Here is a 14,405-nt window from a genome sequence, read left to right as displayed (position 1 = left end):
ACCTCCTTCTTTGATGGCCGGTTCTTTCCCATTTTTTTTTTCTTTCATACTAATCATTGAGCTCTTTATTTAACATAGAATTACCATATATGTATAGTATAAAGTTAATTGAAAATAGATCTTAGTAAATAAGAAGAATGAGAATAAGAAAGGGAAGAGGAAGGGGAATGGGAGAGTGGGTGGGCATGGTGGGAATTACCATGTTCCTAAAGTTGTAATTTTGAAATGTATGAAGTTCATAAATTGAAAGCACTATAGTTCTGTATACATCCCTACAGACTACTTCTAAGGGTACAACTTAACAACATACCATGGGACCCCAAATTTCATTAAGCTGGCTGGTAAAAGCAGCAGCTTACTTGCTGTAGAGATCAAATTATTAGGATTAAGTGGTTAAGTGACCATATAGATAGGATCAAATGTTAAAGAGATCATATAAATAGGACTAAGTGCTTGGAAATAATAATAGAATTTAAAAGCAGTGACAGCTCCAACATGGGTCCATAGAGCAGACTAATAGAATGATAATCAATTTAAGTAGCACTTTGACCTCAAAATCAGCCCTTAAAGTATTCTGGTCTGGCTGAAAAGCTTGGGGAGCATTTCAGGTACAGAAAGCGAAGACACTCTGACAAAAGATGTTCTACATAAAGGACCTGTGTTGGTGAGACCCCAGTGGAAAACAGTGGTCACCAAAGAAGGATGTACTTTTCTCTGAAGGGAGGAGAGAACTTCCACTTTAATTATGGCCTTGTAGAGCTAGTGGATCCCAAAGGCTTCCATAACTGAGGCATCTCATGTCAAGAGCCTTGGGTGATTGCTGATGTCATACATAAGAATGTTATTTGTTAAATAAACAAGTGTCACTGTGCACTAACTTCCCATGGGACCTCTGTCCTCAAAGAGTTATATCATGAGACTTAATAGTAAAACTTATTATTAAGAATTACTTTTTTGTTGTATTTTAAATGAAGGATATTATTGCATCTCATAAGTTATAGTTATGTCTAAGTGTTTGCAAAAGTTGTATCACTCTTGGGTTCTTTAAAGATAATTAAGTTTCTAAAAAGAAAGAAGGGAGAGGAAGGAAGGGAAAAGAGGAAGGGGGGGGAAGCAAAATCGCCTTTGAGAAGCAACAACATTGAACAACCCTTGTCTAGACTGTTAAGGAATAGTTTTCTTAGTTTTTATTTTATTTTTTTATTTTTTCCTCCTTTTTCCCTCTCCCCCTCTCTCTCCCTCCCTCCTTCCCTCCCTCCCTCCCCCCTTCCTTCCTTCCTTCCTTCCTTCCTTCCTTCCTTCCTTCCTTCCTTCTTTCCTTCTCAGACTAAACAGAAGAGGGAAGAGGAAGAAGGATGGAAGAATGGCTGGGAGAGAGGATACGGTGGGAAGAATTATCATGTTTCTACTGTTGTATTCATGATATACACAAATATAAAAAAGAAATAACATAAATGACATGTAATTCCCTTATTTTCTAAAGCTGTTATGATCTCCATTATCATTTTCATCAATTTAGTTGCTGGATTGAGGTGGAGAATTAAATCCATAATTTAGTTTGACGCTTACAATCTATAGTAATTCAAAGAGTCTCTTCAAGTTTAATTCAAACATTTGTAATAATATATCAAAACTTTCAGATCCCTCTCTTTACTTCCTGCTATTCTCTAAATCACTTGACATGACAGACAGGTACTTCAGGCCCTGTGGTGACAGGGTAAAAGGGGTCCTCTAGCTTCCAGATGGTGATTGGGTATATGCTGGTGCTTTTTCTTGAGACCTGGATGACCTGCCCATACCCCAGGGTGTTCTGTTGGGATTCCTATTGTCTGATTATGTTGTAGCCTATTTACATTTTATTTGCTCAGAATTAGAGTTGCCTTTTTTGCTGATTTGTCTTCCCTTGGACACTCGCTAGTGCTATTTGGTCCCCATTCTCTGCCATATCATGCCAGTACCCAAGATAAATTGACTGGTTCAAATTTGACATTATGATAAATATAAAACCTGTAGATATGCTGGCAAACCCTTACCATTGGCATGAAATCATCTTGTAGATCAGTTACTTATCAAAAAACCATTCCTTTAGTGTTCTTGGTTTATCTATTAGTTTTTCACATTCCAGGCCAATGTCCAGAGAGGGGAGACTTGGATCCACATAACTAATGCACCTGTTATCCCTCTATTATCTAGTTTTGATTTTTTGCCACACTTCCTGGATTGGGAAGTGATTGGCTGTATTCCCATGGTTCTCTCTTATCAGAGTTGACCTCATTTATATTTTTCTAAAACTAAAATGTGAAGTAGGTTATGAACGGAACAAATTCCCATCCTGTAAGGTAATATACATTGGAGATTATTTTAAAAATTCCACATTTTTGCGAAAAGAAGAAAAATAAAAGACATCTTGGTGAAGTCTAGGCAATACATTTTATGAACATCTCATGTCCCACTCTTCAGTGACGTCATTCCTTCTTATTCTCCTCCTAGGGACACCCTTTTCCAGTCTTTTAATGGATAATCTTTTACTAGCCCACGAATTGATGGTGACACCTGGGTTATGTCCTGAGCCATCTTCTATTCCAATATTCAATTTCTCCCTAGATTATTTCAACCATATGTATGGCTTCCAATATGACATGTCAACATAATATTCCCTAAACAGGAGGTGTGTTTTATTTTTCTATTCCTACTTATTGAATGCAGTTAGCAGGTAATGTAAAGTCAATTAATAATGGTGAATGAAACGAGTTCATATTCTCCCACTTCTGAGAAATCCCTGAAATTATTTTGTTTTCTTCAACTATAGGCAGAAATTGAATGCAAACAAAATGAAATCCACACATATATTCAGTGGTTATGCAGAATCTTTTCCAGTATGGAGAGTTTCCATGTAATAATGGGGTTTTTAGAAGAAAAATTAAACATCTCATTATAAAATTTTGGGTTTGACTCATTACCCTTCAATTTATAAAACTGCATGAGTCTAGTCATACAAAGATAGACTGACCATAAGTGGTTCTAACTCATACATGAAGAAATAAAGCTATTTATTCCACATTTTGTCTGTTTCTCTGAAGAAGAAAGATTAGCAATTAAGCAAATGTTTAAAATAATTGCATTTTTAAAAAAGCTCAGAGCTCTTTATTTGTTAATAAATTTATGTATTTATATAAAGAATAGATTTTAGGTATTTCATATGTAAAATTTGAAGACTATAATGATACTTCCCACCCCCCTTCCTCCTCCTTCCTTTATTATTTTTTCTTTTCATTTTTGTGATTACATACTTTCAATTTACTTTATAATCACAAGCTTGAGAGATCTTCAAAGCTTACAACTATTTAGGATCTGCAACAGTAAAACAATACAAAACAGTTACTGTCTAGCCCTAATTCAACAAAAAATCTTTTTAAAAGATTTATTTATTTATTTGAATATCAGAGTTACAGAGAGAGCAAGAGAATGAGAAATATCTTCCAAATAGCCACAATGGTCAGGGCTAGGCCAAGTTTAAGCCAGGAGCCAGGACCTTCATCCATTTCTCCCACATGGGAGGCTGGGTCCAAGCACTTGGGCTATCTTCCACTGATTTTCCCACGTCATCGGCAGGGAGACGGATCAGAAATGGAGCAGCTTAGACATGGATCAGCATCCATATGGGATGACAACATCATAAGTGGTGACTTTAACTGCTGCGCCACAATGCCAGCCCCAACAACAACAAAACTAAAGAAGCAAGTTACAATGCTTACTTGAATGTATTTTGGGTTCTAACTATATGTCAGAGGTTCTTTTCACATGAAGCATATATAGGGATTCTGATTCTTTAACCCTGGTTTTCACTCTTTGACATGGAAATGAATTCACTGGCTAAACTATTTTTAAAATTTATAGTTAAAATTTCTTAATTCAAAGAAATGCCTTTGAAAATGGATGGAAATCATGATCACAAAAACCTTTTATATGAAAACTAAATAATTCATTATCAGCTACTTAGCTAAAGGTTGAAACATAATGCAATATTCCCCCTACTTGTAAGTATTTACATTTTAAAATAGGTTGTTAATTTTCTCAACTGTGATATAGAAATTAATCATTTAAGTAAGATCAGTGAAGAAAAGAGCTAATTAGGGACCATCAGTGTGATTTGATCATTGTTATATTATTCCTGTTTTAACTTTAGCATTCATCCATGCACACATATTGCTATTAGCAATACTAAAAAATACAAACAGGACAAAATGGTCAAGAAAAAAACATGAATTAGGCCAGTGCTACGGCTCAATAGGCTAATCCTCCACCTGTGGCGCCGGCACCCCTGATTCTAGTCCCAGTCAGAGCTCTGGATTCTGTCCTGGTTGTCCCTCTTCCAGTCCAGCTCTCTGCTGTGGCCAGGGAGTGCAGTGGAGGATGGCCCAAGTCCTTGGGCCCTGCACCCACATGGGAGACCAGGAGATGCACCTGGCTCCTGGCTTCGGATCAGCACAGTGTGCCGGCCGCAGCGACCATTGGAGGAAGACCTTTCTCTCTGTCTCTCTCTCTCTCACTGTCCATTCTTCCTGTCAAAAATAGAAAAGAAAAATAAAAAAAGAAAAATGCATGGATTTACTCAAATAAAATGTTTAATCTTTTTAGGTCCTCTTCTTTTAAGATTTCAACATTCAGGAACAACATCTGATAATGAAAGGAGCTTCTACTAAAAAATACAGAAACTATCTTTAAAAATTGCACAGATAATTCCCCTTCAAAATTCCTTGGATTAACTGGCACAATCACAAGCAGAGAAATATCACATCTGCATCCAGGAAAGAATACAGATCACATGAATGCTATCATTTTCCTGGAGATTTATTCTTTTTGTATATTTATTTGTCTTTATTTGTTTAAAAAAAATCAGGTTGAATTTATCCTAATCTATTACTCATATTTATAGGCTTAATAAATAGCTTTTGTAGGTTTCAAATAGTGGAATATCTATTAAACTAGATTTTATCTTCATGTTTTACTGTCATATGACAGACATTCTATAATCATTCCAATGAAAAAACATCCACAATATAATTATATGATTTTCAACTACATTTTCTTCCAATAGGCTTCAATTCCATAATGCTGTTATTTCTTATGAAGAAACCTACAGGTCCTATATGAATCTCTACTAATGTGTTATTTCTGTCATATTGAAGTTTTATGTATCTTCAACATTTTAGAGTAAAATGTTTTAAAAAATAGCTACCAAGGAAACTCATGAAATGGAAATTAGGTGTATTTGAAGTTGATTTACAGATTATTAATGTTGCAAAGGTCATTTTAAGGTGAGTCTTTGTAGTGTGTTATGCATCTGCATGAGAGCGAAAGAGAATGATAAAATAAGCAAAGACTACATCTTTAGCTTGCTTCATTTTATGGAGCAATGTACTCTGCTTGTAACTGCAGCTAACAAAAAAGTTTTCTTTTTTCACTTGATTTGAGCATTTGTTTGTTTATCTTTTCTCAAGCAGCTTCCACAAACACAAAATTGCAATGACCTAACATGTTACAGAACCAGTCTTTGTTTACGTTCCCCCATTCGACCACCCACAGTTGAGTAAGAGTTATACTTTACATTTTCCTATAACCAAAACCACATGGTGATAGACCCTTCTCCTGCCTCTTTAAAATCATGAAATTGAAACTTTCTATATTCTATCTCCAAAAGGCAACAGATAATCTGCTTGTGAATACAATTAATTTATTACATAGAATCGAGGGAGTGTTGCTATAGCGACCTAGGAAGACACAGACCCAGAATGGACAGTCACAGAACTTAGAGCCGAAGAGCATCACAGGAATCAATTAAAATTAAGACCTTCTCATGGGTGAGGAAATTGAGGTTCAGAGAGGCTGAACTTTTGCCCGTGGTTATTATAAAAACCAAAATGAGACTCGCTGACTTGATTTCCTGCCATGCTGTCCTACAATTAACCACTGCATTCCTACTGAACCTATTATCATTTAGCCCAGCACATTTTCTTATTTGTACAATAGCATCTCTGTCCATTCCACAGCATAGATGAACATGTCAAATAATGCTAGAATTAAATGAAAATACTTAAACAGATTTAAAATTACATTTAATCTTTTCTCACTTTCTGATTCCTTTCTTGCTAAGGAAATGGCATTTTCGCAAGACATTTTTGCCTTGATCCCAGTTCTTCATACTCTGATCCAAAAGGGTTGCTGGAATTTTGCCTTCTCCTGGCATGACAGTAAGTTCACCCTGATCTATTTTGTTAGTGATGACACTGTTTTAGGTTGCATGAGAGCTTCTTAGTCATCAATGATGCACAAATCTAGAGACAAATATATATTGTAGTTATTCCTATGTAGTATCTCTGAGTAATAGTTTCTATACTCAATATGCATTGAACAATTCTCAGAAAGTAGTGGTTCTAAAGTTTTCTAGTTTTCTGAAATTAATGCTATAACACTTATAATATATATGAGCCTGTTGGCCATTTATATTTCATCCTTTGGAAAATGCTTGTTCATGTCCTTTCCCATTGTTTTGTTGTTTTTGGGTTTCTTGAGCTCCTTTTATTTTCTGGATATTAATCCTTATCAGATGCATACTTTGAAAATATTTTCTTCCATTCTTTCAGCTGCTTCTTCACTTTGTTGACTATTTCCTTTGTTGTACAGAAGCTACTTAACTAGATATAGTCCCATAAAAATCCTGTAATATGCTAAGAAAGTGTCCTTATCCCAAAGACATCATCAAATGGACTTGCAAACATTCAACTATGGCACTTTCACTTAATGATCCTTAATAGACTAATTTACACTAAGTTATTTATTCATATGCCACTACTGCTCATATAAATCCCATTTTGACTAGTAAAAATTATTATTGAATCACAGATAAAAGATACTCACCTTGACATGCAAGATGTTCTGCTTTTAGTACTATCTGTGGCCACTGCACAGACCCTGATTTGTGTCTCTGAGTCCAACCCCATATCTTATTGCTTCTGATCCCTCTATATCTAGCCTAAAGTTCATGAAATATACTTTTCTGCCAACATGCTCAAACTACCTTGTTCTACTCTCTTGTGGTATTACCAGTCTATCTGGAAAAAAATAACCTAATTCTATTATCTATTTTCTATGCCTCTAATTCTAAATAGTTAAATACTGCTAAAAAATAACATTGCAGGACAGACTCTGTACTACAACTTTACAATATGGACTTTGAAAGGACCTTAATCATTTTTCATGTAATATTTTTAAAATTACATATATTAACTGCCCTGGGAACATATTATTTTTATTTCCATTTTAGAGATGAGGTAACAGAAGCTCAGAGACACAGCTAGTTGGTGGCAGAGTCAAACATCATTCACAGTGAGTATTCTATTCGTTGTTTCATTCATCAGTTTGTCACCATTCTAATCTGAGTCTGTGTCATTTTTTTTTAAACATTCATTTATTTATTTGAAAGGCAGAGTGACACAGAGAGAGGGAGAGGCACAAAGGAAGATCTTCCATCTAGGGGGCCAGCGCCATGGCTCACTTGGTTAATCCTCCGCCTGCGGCACCGGCATCCCATATGGGCGTCGGGTTCTAGTCCTGGTTGCTCCTCTTCCAGTCCAGCTCTCTGCTGTGGCCTGGGATGGCAGTGGAGAATGGCCCAAGTCCTTGGGCTCCTGCACCCACATGGGAGACCAGGAAGAGGCACCTGGCTCCTGGCTTTGGATTGGCGTAACTCCGGCTGTAGCGGCCATTTGGGGAGTGAACCAATGGAAGGCAGACTTTCTCTCTGTCTCTCTCTCTCACTGTCTATGGCTCTACCTGTCAAATAAAAAAAAAAAAAAGAAAGATCTTCCATCTGATGATTCACTCCCCAAATGGACTCAACAGATGGAGCTGGGCAAGGCTGAAGCCAAGAATCAGGAAATCCATCTGGGTCTCCCACATGAGTAGATGGGACTCAAGTTCTTGAGCCATCATCTGCTCCTTCCCAGGTGCCTAGGCAGGGAGCTGCATTGGGAGCAGAATAGTCAGGACTCAAATCAGCATTCAGATATAAGATAAAGGAATCACAAACAGCAGCTTAACCTTTTGTAGCACAACACCTGCTCCTTGAGTGTGTGCCTTTGACCCCTATATACATATTGCTTCCTCCTGATATCAACATCCAAGCATTTAGATCTTATAGTGAAGAAGCTCCTCTTCTTACTTGGTACTATTCTTTCCCATGTTCTGTGATTTGGGTTTTATGCTTTTATTCTCAGCAACCTCACATTATTCCTTAACAATTCTTTTTCTGTCTTCTAATGCACCTAACCACTTCTTTCTCTGCTACACACAAACACAGACACACACACAGAATTTCTTAGTTATGGTGACTGTTCTTCTTATCTACGTTTCCTCCCTCTTACTGTCTATTCCTCATGCTGTTTAATATTGACCTTACCCAACCACCTTCTACCAAACTTGCTTAGTTAAAGAGAAACTGATCTGCTAAAACTTTTTCCTCTTTCAATATTACTTGTTAGTACTAGGCTTCTCTATTTATCTAGTTAAAATGTTTTGTGAAATTTGTTTTTTACATTTTTTTTTAATTTTAAAGGTAGTGTTAGAGGAGGGAAGAGATACAGAAGGAGAAAGAGAGAGAGAAAGAGAGAGAGAGAATCTTCTATTCACAGTTTCATTCCTCAAATGGCCACAACAGCCAGGGCTGAGTCATATGAAGCCAAGAACCAGGAATCTCATCTTCTCTGGGTCTCTCATGAGGGTGGCAGGAACCCGGAGAGTTGGGCCATCTTCAACTTTTTTCCAGGCACATCAGCAGGGAGCCAGATTGGAAGTGGAGCAGCCAGAACTGGCACCCATATAGGTTTCTGAAATTGCAGGCAGAGAGTTAATCAGCTATGCCACAACAACAGTGCCACAAAAATTTTTAATATTCCTATATTCCTTAGCTCTCAGAGCTGATAACTGTATTAGTTTTCCAGGGCTGCCCTAATGAAATATCATAATCTGGGTAACTTGAAAACAGAAATAAATTTTATCATAGCTATGAAGTTTTGAAATCTAGAATCAAGGGGGCTAAAGGTTTGAAATCTCCTGAGAGCCCTCTCCTTGACTTGGAGTCAGGAATCATGCCATTGTGTACTCCCAAAGTCTTTTCTCTTTGCACACATACTCTTGGTGTCTGTGTGTGCAAATTTCCTCTTCTAATAAAGACACAAGCCAGAGTAGATTAAGAGTCAGCATAATAACTATTTTTAACTTAATTACATATTTTTAAAACTTCATTTGATAGGCAGAGAGACAGAGACAGAGATAGATGAGGCAAAGAAGGTGAGAGAGAGAGAGAGAGAGAGAGAGAAAGAGAGAGACAGGTTGAGATTCCCATCTGCAGTCTCACTCCCCCAGGCCTGAAATGAATGCTGAAGCTAGGACAGGAACTCAATTAAAATTTCACTGTGGGTGGTAGGAATCCCACTTCCAGAGCCATTGCTGTTACCTCCCAGGATTCACACTAGCAAGCATTGAAGGAATCTGGAGATAGGCATGAGAGTTGGGTATCAAATCCTGATACTCTGATATGGGACATAGGCATCTTAACTGTCTTCTAAATCAAATTCTTGCCTAGTTAATCACATCTTTAAAGGCAGTATCTCCAAAGGTAGTCACATTCTGAGGCACCAGGTTTAGGACTTCAAGAATAGTGCAGGGACATGATTCAGCACACAACAATCTCTCACTGAAATCATTTGTTTGTTTTCCAATAACTATCTTGCTAATCTATATACTTTTCTTGGACTTTTCTAATCCAAGCTATAGTTATCTTTTCTGCAGTGTGATAGGCAGCTTGTAAGATGTCCTAATCATCTCTGATTCCTACTTTTCTTATACTTGAGTAATTTCCTACTCTTCAGTATGTGCTGGGGCTAGTGACTAATGAACACAAGATGAAAAAAAGTGATGAATGTCACTTTTGTGATTATACTCCAAAAAGACTTGGGCTTCTGTCTTGCTGTGATGCTCTTATTCTCATTCTTGCTGGAATGAAAGTTAGTTGCCATCTTGTGAGCTGGTCAGGACAGAAGACCAAGTGGAAACAAGTTGAAGAAGACCTCTGGCCAAGAGTCACAAGAAAACTCAGACTTTTGTCCAATAACTCACGAGGAACCAAATGCTTCCAACAAGCAACTGGGAATAGATGATCATCCAACTGAGCTTTGAGATGACAACACTTTGACTGCAGTCTTGTGAGAAAGTGAAAGTCAGAGAATCCAGTTAAGCTATGACCAGGTTTCTGACACTCAAATCTGTGAGATGATGATAAATGTTTATTTATTTATTTAAGTCATTAAGTACTGGGGTCAACTGGGCATTCATAAAAAAAAAAAAACAACATATATTTACTGCAGTTTCCACCAGCCTATCTACCTGCATTCATGTTGGCTTCTTGCACATTGCTTCGTTATATGGCAGTAAGAGTGATCTTTTCATAACACAGTCTATTTCGCATTTAACCTCTTTATAGCTCTCTATTTATCTCAAACCAACTATTCAACAAGATAAACAGAGCCCTGCCTAGTCTGGCTCTTCTCTGTGTCCCCAGCCTCATTTCACACTCATCTCTGCTCTGTTACCAGCCATGATGAAATTATTTCAGTATCTTTCTGCTCATTGCTGCATCCCAGTGAAGGCTTAACATCTTTTTGCTTAACATCTTTGCTTCTCTTTTGTTTCCCTGGTGAACTCTTCTTTCAGATTCTAAAGCCTCATTTCTTCAAGGAGTCTACTTCTCTCCATATCAAACCTGCTCTTAGCATTTTCTAGAGAACATTTTACATGCAAGTCTGTGGTTACTGCCTTTCCCTTCCCCAGGACTGAAAGCTGCATGGGAGCATGGACCATGCCTAATTTTCTTTGCCTAGTTTCCTTTAACACCATGTTTACCAGTCTTGTTCCAGGGTCTAACACACAGCAGGCCCAAGATCATTTTCTGTTAAACAAGTAAACAAATGCCATTTACTATTAATTTCTTGTGTGTTTTTGTCTCTTTCTAAAAATTTTTGATACATAAAAATTATACACAATTTTAGGGTGCCATTGCTGTTCTGATATGTAGCCATCTTGTAATGTTCAAAACAGGGTAAGCATATCTATCTTCTCAAACTCTTATTATTTCTTTGTATACATGACTGATATATATATATACACACACATATAAGTAATGGAAATCTTATTCAGTTATAAAAAAGAATGAGATTCCATGAAACTACCATTTGCATCAGTATGGACTCACGTGGAGGACATCATGCTGAATAAAATAAGCCAGATATAGAAAAAAAAAATACATGTCATCTCATATGGGAGCTGAAGTTAAAAAAGAAAAGAAAAGCACAAAAACAAAAGATACAAATACCTGTGGGTATCTGTATTGCTGCACAAATAGTTTTGTCAAACTTTGTTTTAGATCTTTGTTAAAGAAATGATTAAGATGTATGCTACTTTAGTTTTAATTATATGTGGTTGTTTTAAAATTTATTGTATATGCATGATACCATTTCAGTTTATTATTGTTTACAGCATCCTGTTGAACTATAGCCTTTTTATTTCCACCTTGTTGTAGTCTGTATTTAGTGGAGAGTATTAGGCCTTGGTTTGTATTGTGAAGTAAAAATATGTCTTATTGAACATTAAAAGCAAGCAAGAATGGGGGAGGAGGGATGGAATTGGAAGGGAAGTATCATTATATTCTTAGAATTATATCTCTGAGCTACATTAAATCTGTTCTCTATATTAAGAATACATTCATAATTTAAAAACATTTATCATTTCTTAATGGAGAAACATTCAATTTTTTATTCTTGGCTTTTAAAAGAAAACAATGCAGTGCTTTATTATTTTCTATAGTCACTCTACCATGCATCAGAACACCCTCCAGTCAGCAAACTTACCTGTTAAAGGTATGCAAGACCAAAGTATGTGGTAATATTGCTTCCTACAATTAGAATTTTGTGCCAAGTCATTATAAGACCAAGTTACCTCTCTTTACAAAGGCTATTAGGACACAAGTATTCCAGACAATTCTCCACTCATGATTGTATGTTACCAAATTCATGAGAAAATCATAATGGACTGAAAATGTTAATAGTTGGCATCTGATATGGGATATGCCTTGCTTAATACATTTATAAAAAATTAATGTTAAGACTTTTTAATTTGAAAGTAGGTGCTCTCATGGGTTAAATATGAATTACACAGCTGAGTGACAGATGTACATATGTTACAGCCTTATAAGGGAACAAAAGCATGTTGGCTCTGTGATCGCATTCTTTTGAGTGAAAAGATTCTCATCTATTAGACAGCATCATGTGTTCCATCTGGACATGTGACAAACCAGCACTGCCTATGTGTCATTTTTTTTTTTTTGTGTGTGAAAGGCATGCAATATCTTTGATACGTTTCCCATACTATTCACACGAACCTGAATAGTAAAGTTATATGCAAATTTCTATTCAGCAGTAAGGAAGATTCTCATCACATTCACTACTTACTGGTAAAAAAAAAAATGAAAATCCACTTACAGTTGTCTATTCAACTCTGGCTCCTCTCCTATCTCTGAATATTCATGTGTTTTCAAATGCATACAAAGGTAACTTAAGTTAGACTGGTTATTTGCTAATCTAATGTAAATACTTAATCTTATACAACAGATATATAATTTAACAGGGAATCTGGAGGTGCAATATCAATAGTATTTGTCTTTTTATAAATTTAATAAGTAGAAAGACAGAGAGAAAGGTAGGAAGATAGAGAAAGAACTCCTAACTCCTGTTCACCCACAATGGCTCATAGCTGTGGGGTGGCAGGGACCCAAGCTTGAGTCATCAAGACTCTCTCCAAAGTTTTCATTAGCAGGAAGCTGTAGTCAGGAGCAGAGCTAAGTACTGAATCCTGGGACACTGATAGGGAATGCAAGCATCCTAACTGGAAGTCCAAATACTAGTGCCCAGTATTTGCCTATTTTAAATGGAGGCATCCAAATCCATTTTTAAACAATAAACATCATGTCTTCTGATATTTCATAGAGGTTGTAAATCTAGGCTTATGTGAAATATTATAATGTTAAAATAATCTTTAGGGAGTGGATGTTTGGTGCACGAAAGGTGGTCCTGGCTCCTGACTTCAACCTGGCCTGGTCCTGGATGTTATAGGTATTTGGGAAGTGAATGAGCAGATTGAGATATCTGTAACTCTCTCTGCCTTTCATATTAAATTAATTAGTACTTTTTAAAGAGAAAATAATCTTTTAAAAGTCTGCAAAACTATTGAAATAAATATGTGTGTTTTATGTGAAGTATTGGCCCAGTTAGGTACAGGGACAACATTGGGTTTTAGAAAATACAGCATTTTAGGAGAAAGATGACCAAGATTTGAATTCTGATTCAGGTATTTCCTTGTATGGCTGGATAATACTTTTTTTCTTTCTGAAATTTTATATCATTTTGATTAAAAATTATATAGTTCTTTTAATGCCTGTAATTGAGCTAAGCAATTAATAAATAACAGTCTTATTTATAAAACTCACTATAATTAAATTATCTTCATATTTGAAAACAGACTTCAACCTTTATTTACTTGTATCCAAACTTCCTTCAATAACCTTAAAGTAAGGTGACCACACAGTCATTTTATGCTCTTCATTCAGTTAAACATCCTTCATGCTAAAATAGATTTTAATTTGAGCACTAAAACAGATGCTCTTCACAGCACATCTGGAAGATGATATTCTACAGGTAGCATTTTCAAACACTTCAGTTATTTTTATTGAGAAGTTGGTGACTAAATCTGCTTAATCACAACTAAGTAATGATGAAGAGAAATTAACAGACAGGGCTCCAAGGAGTAAAGGAGGGCACTCATGCATGAGAAGGAGAGATACTATTAGTTATTAAATGTTGAAAAGGAATATTGGTAGATAAGAACAAAATTCTCCAAGAATTCCAAAACAAAACTAAGACTTGAATAAGAAATCATTTTGTCTCCTCTTTGTTTTCAAGACAGGAAATTGCTTGACAAAACAAAGGTTTCTGTAAACCAAGTCCACTGAGATTCTAGTGTTTTATTCAAATTTCAACAAGTTCTTGAGAAGTTATAAAATTGTTGCCAAAGAACCCTCACGAATATTAGAACTAAGAGCCTGATTTTCATCTAAGAATATTTTTGGAAAATTAAATACAAACAATCAACTCAGTTAATATATTGATTTGTTAGGCCTACAAATTGGTGCTTTTAATGTTAGATAAAATCATTCCAAAACGAAGCTTTCCCAGTGATTGCTGTTATGGAAACAAAACATCTGAATTATGGGTTGTGTTTTTTATTTAATTAATTTA

The sequence above is a fragment of the Lepus europaeus genome, chromosome 1 (genome assembly GCF_033115175.1).
Source record: "Lepus europaeus isolate LE1 chromosome 1, mLepTim1.pri, whole genome shotgun sequence".
Lineage (NCBI taxonomy): Eukaryota > Metazoa > Chordata > Mammalia > Lagomorpha > Leporidae > Lepus > Lepus europaeus.
The sequence above is the reverse complement of the archived record's forward strand: the minus strand, read 5'-3'. Positions refer to the sequence as shown.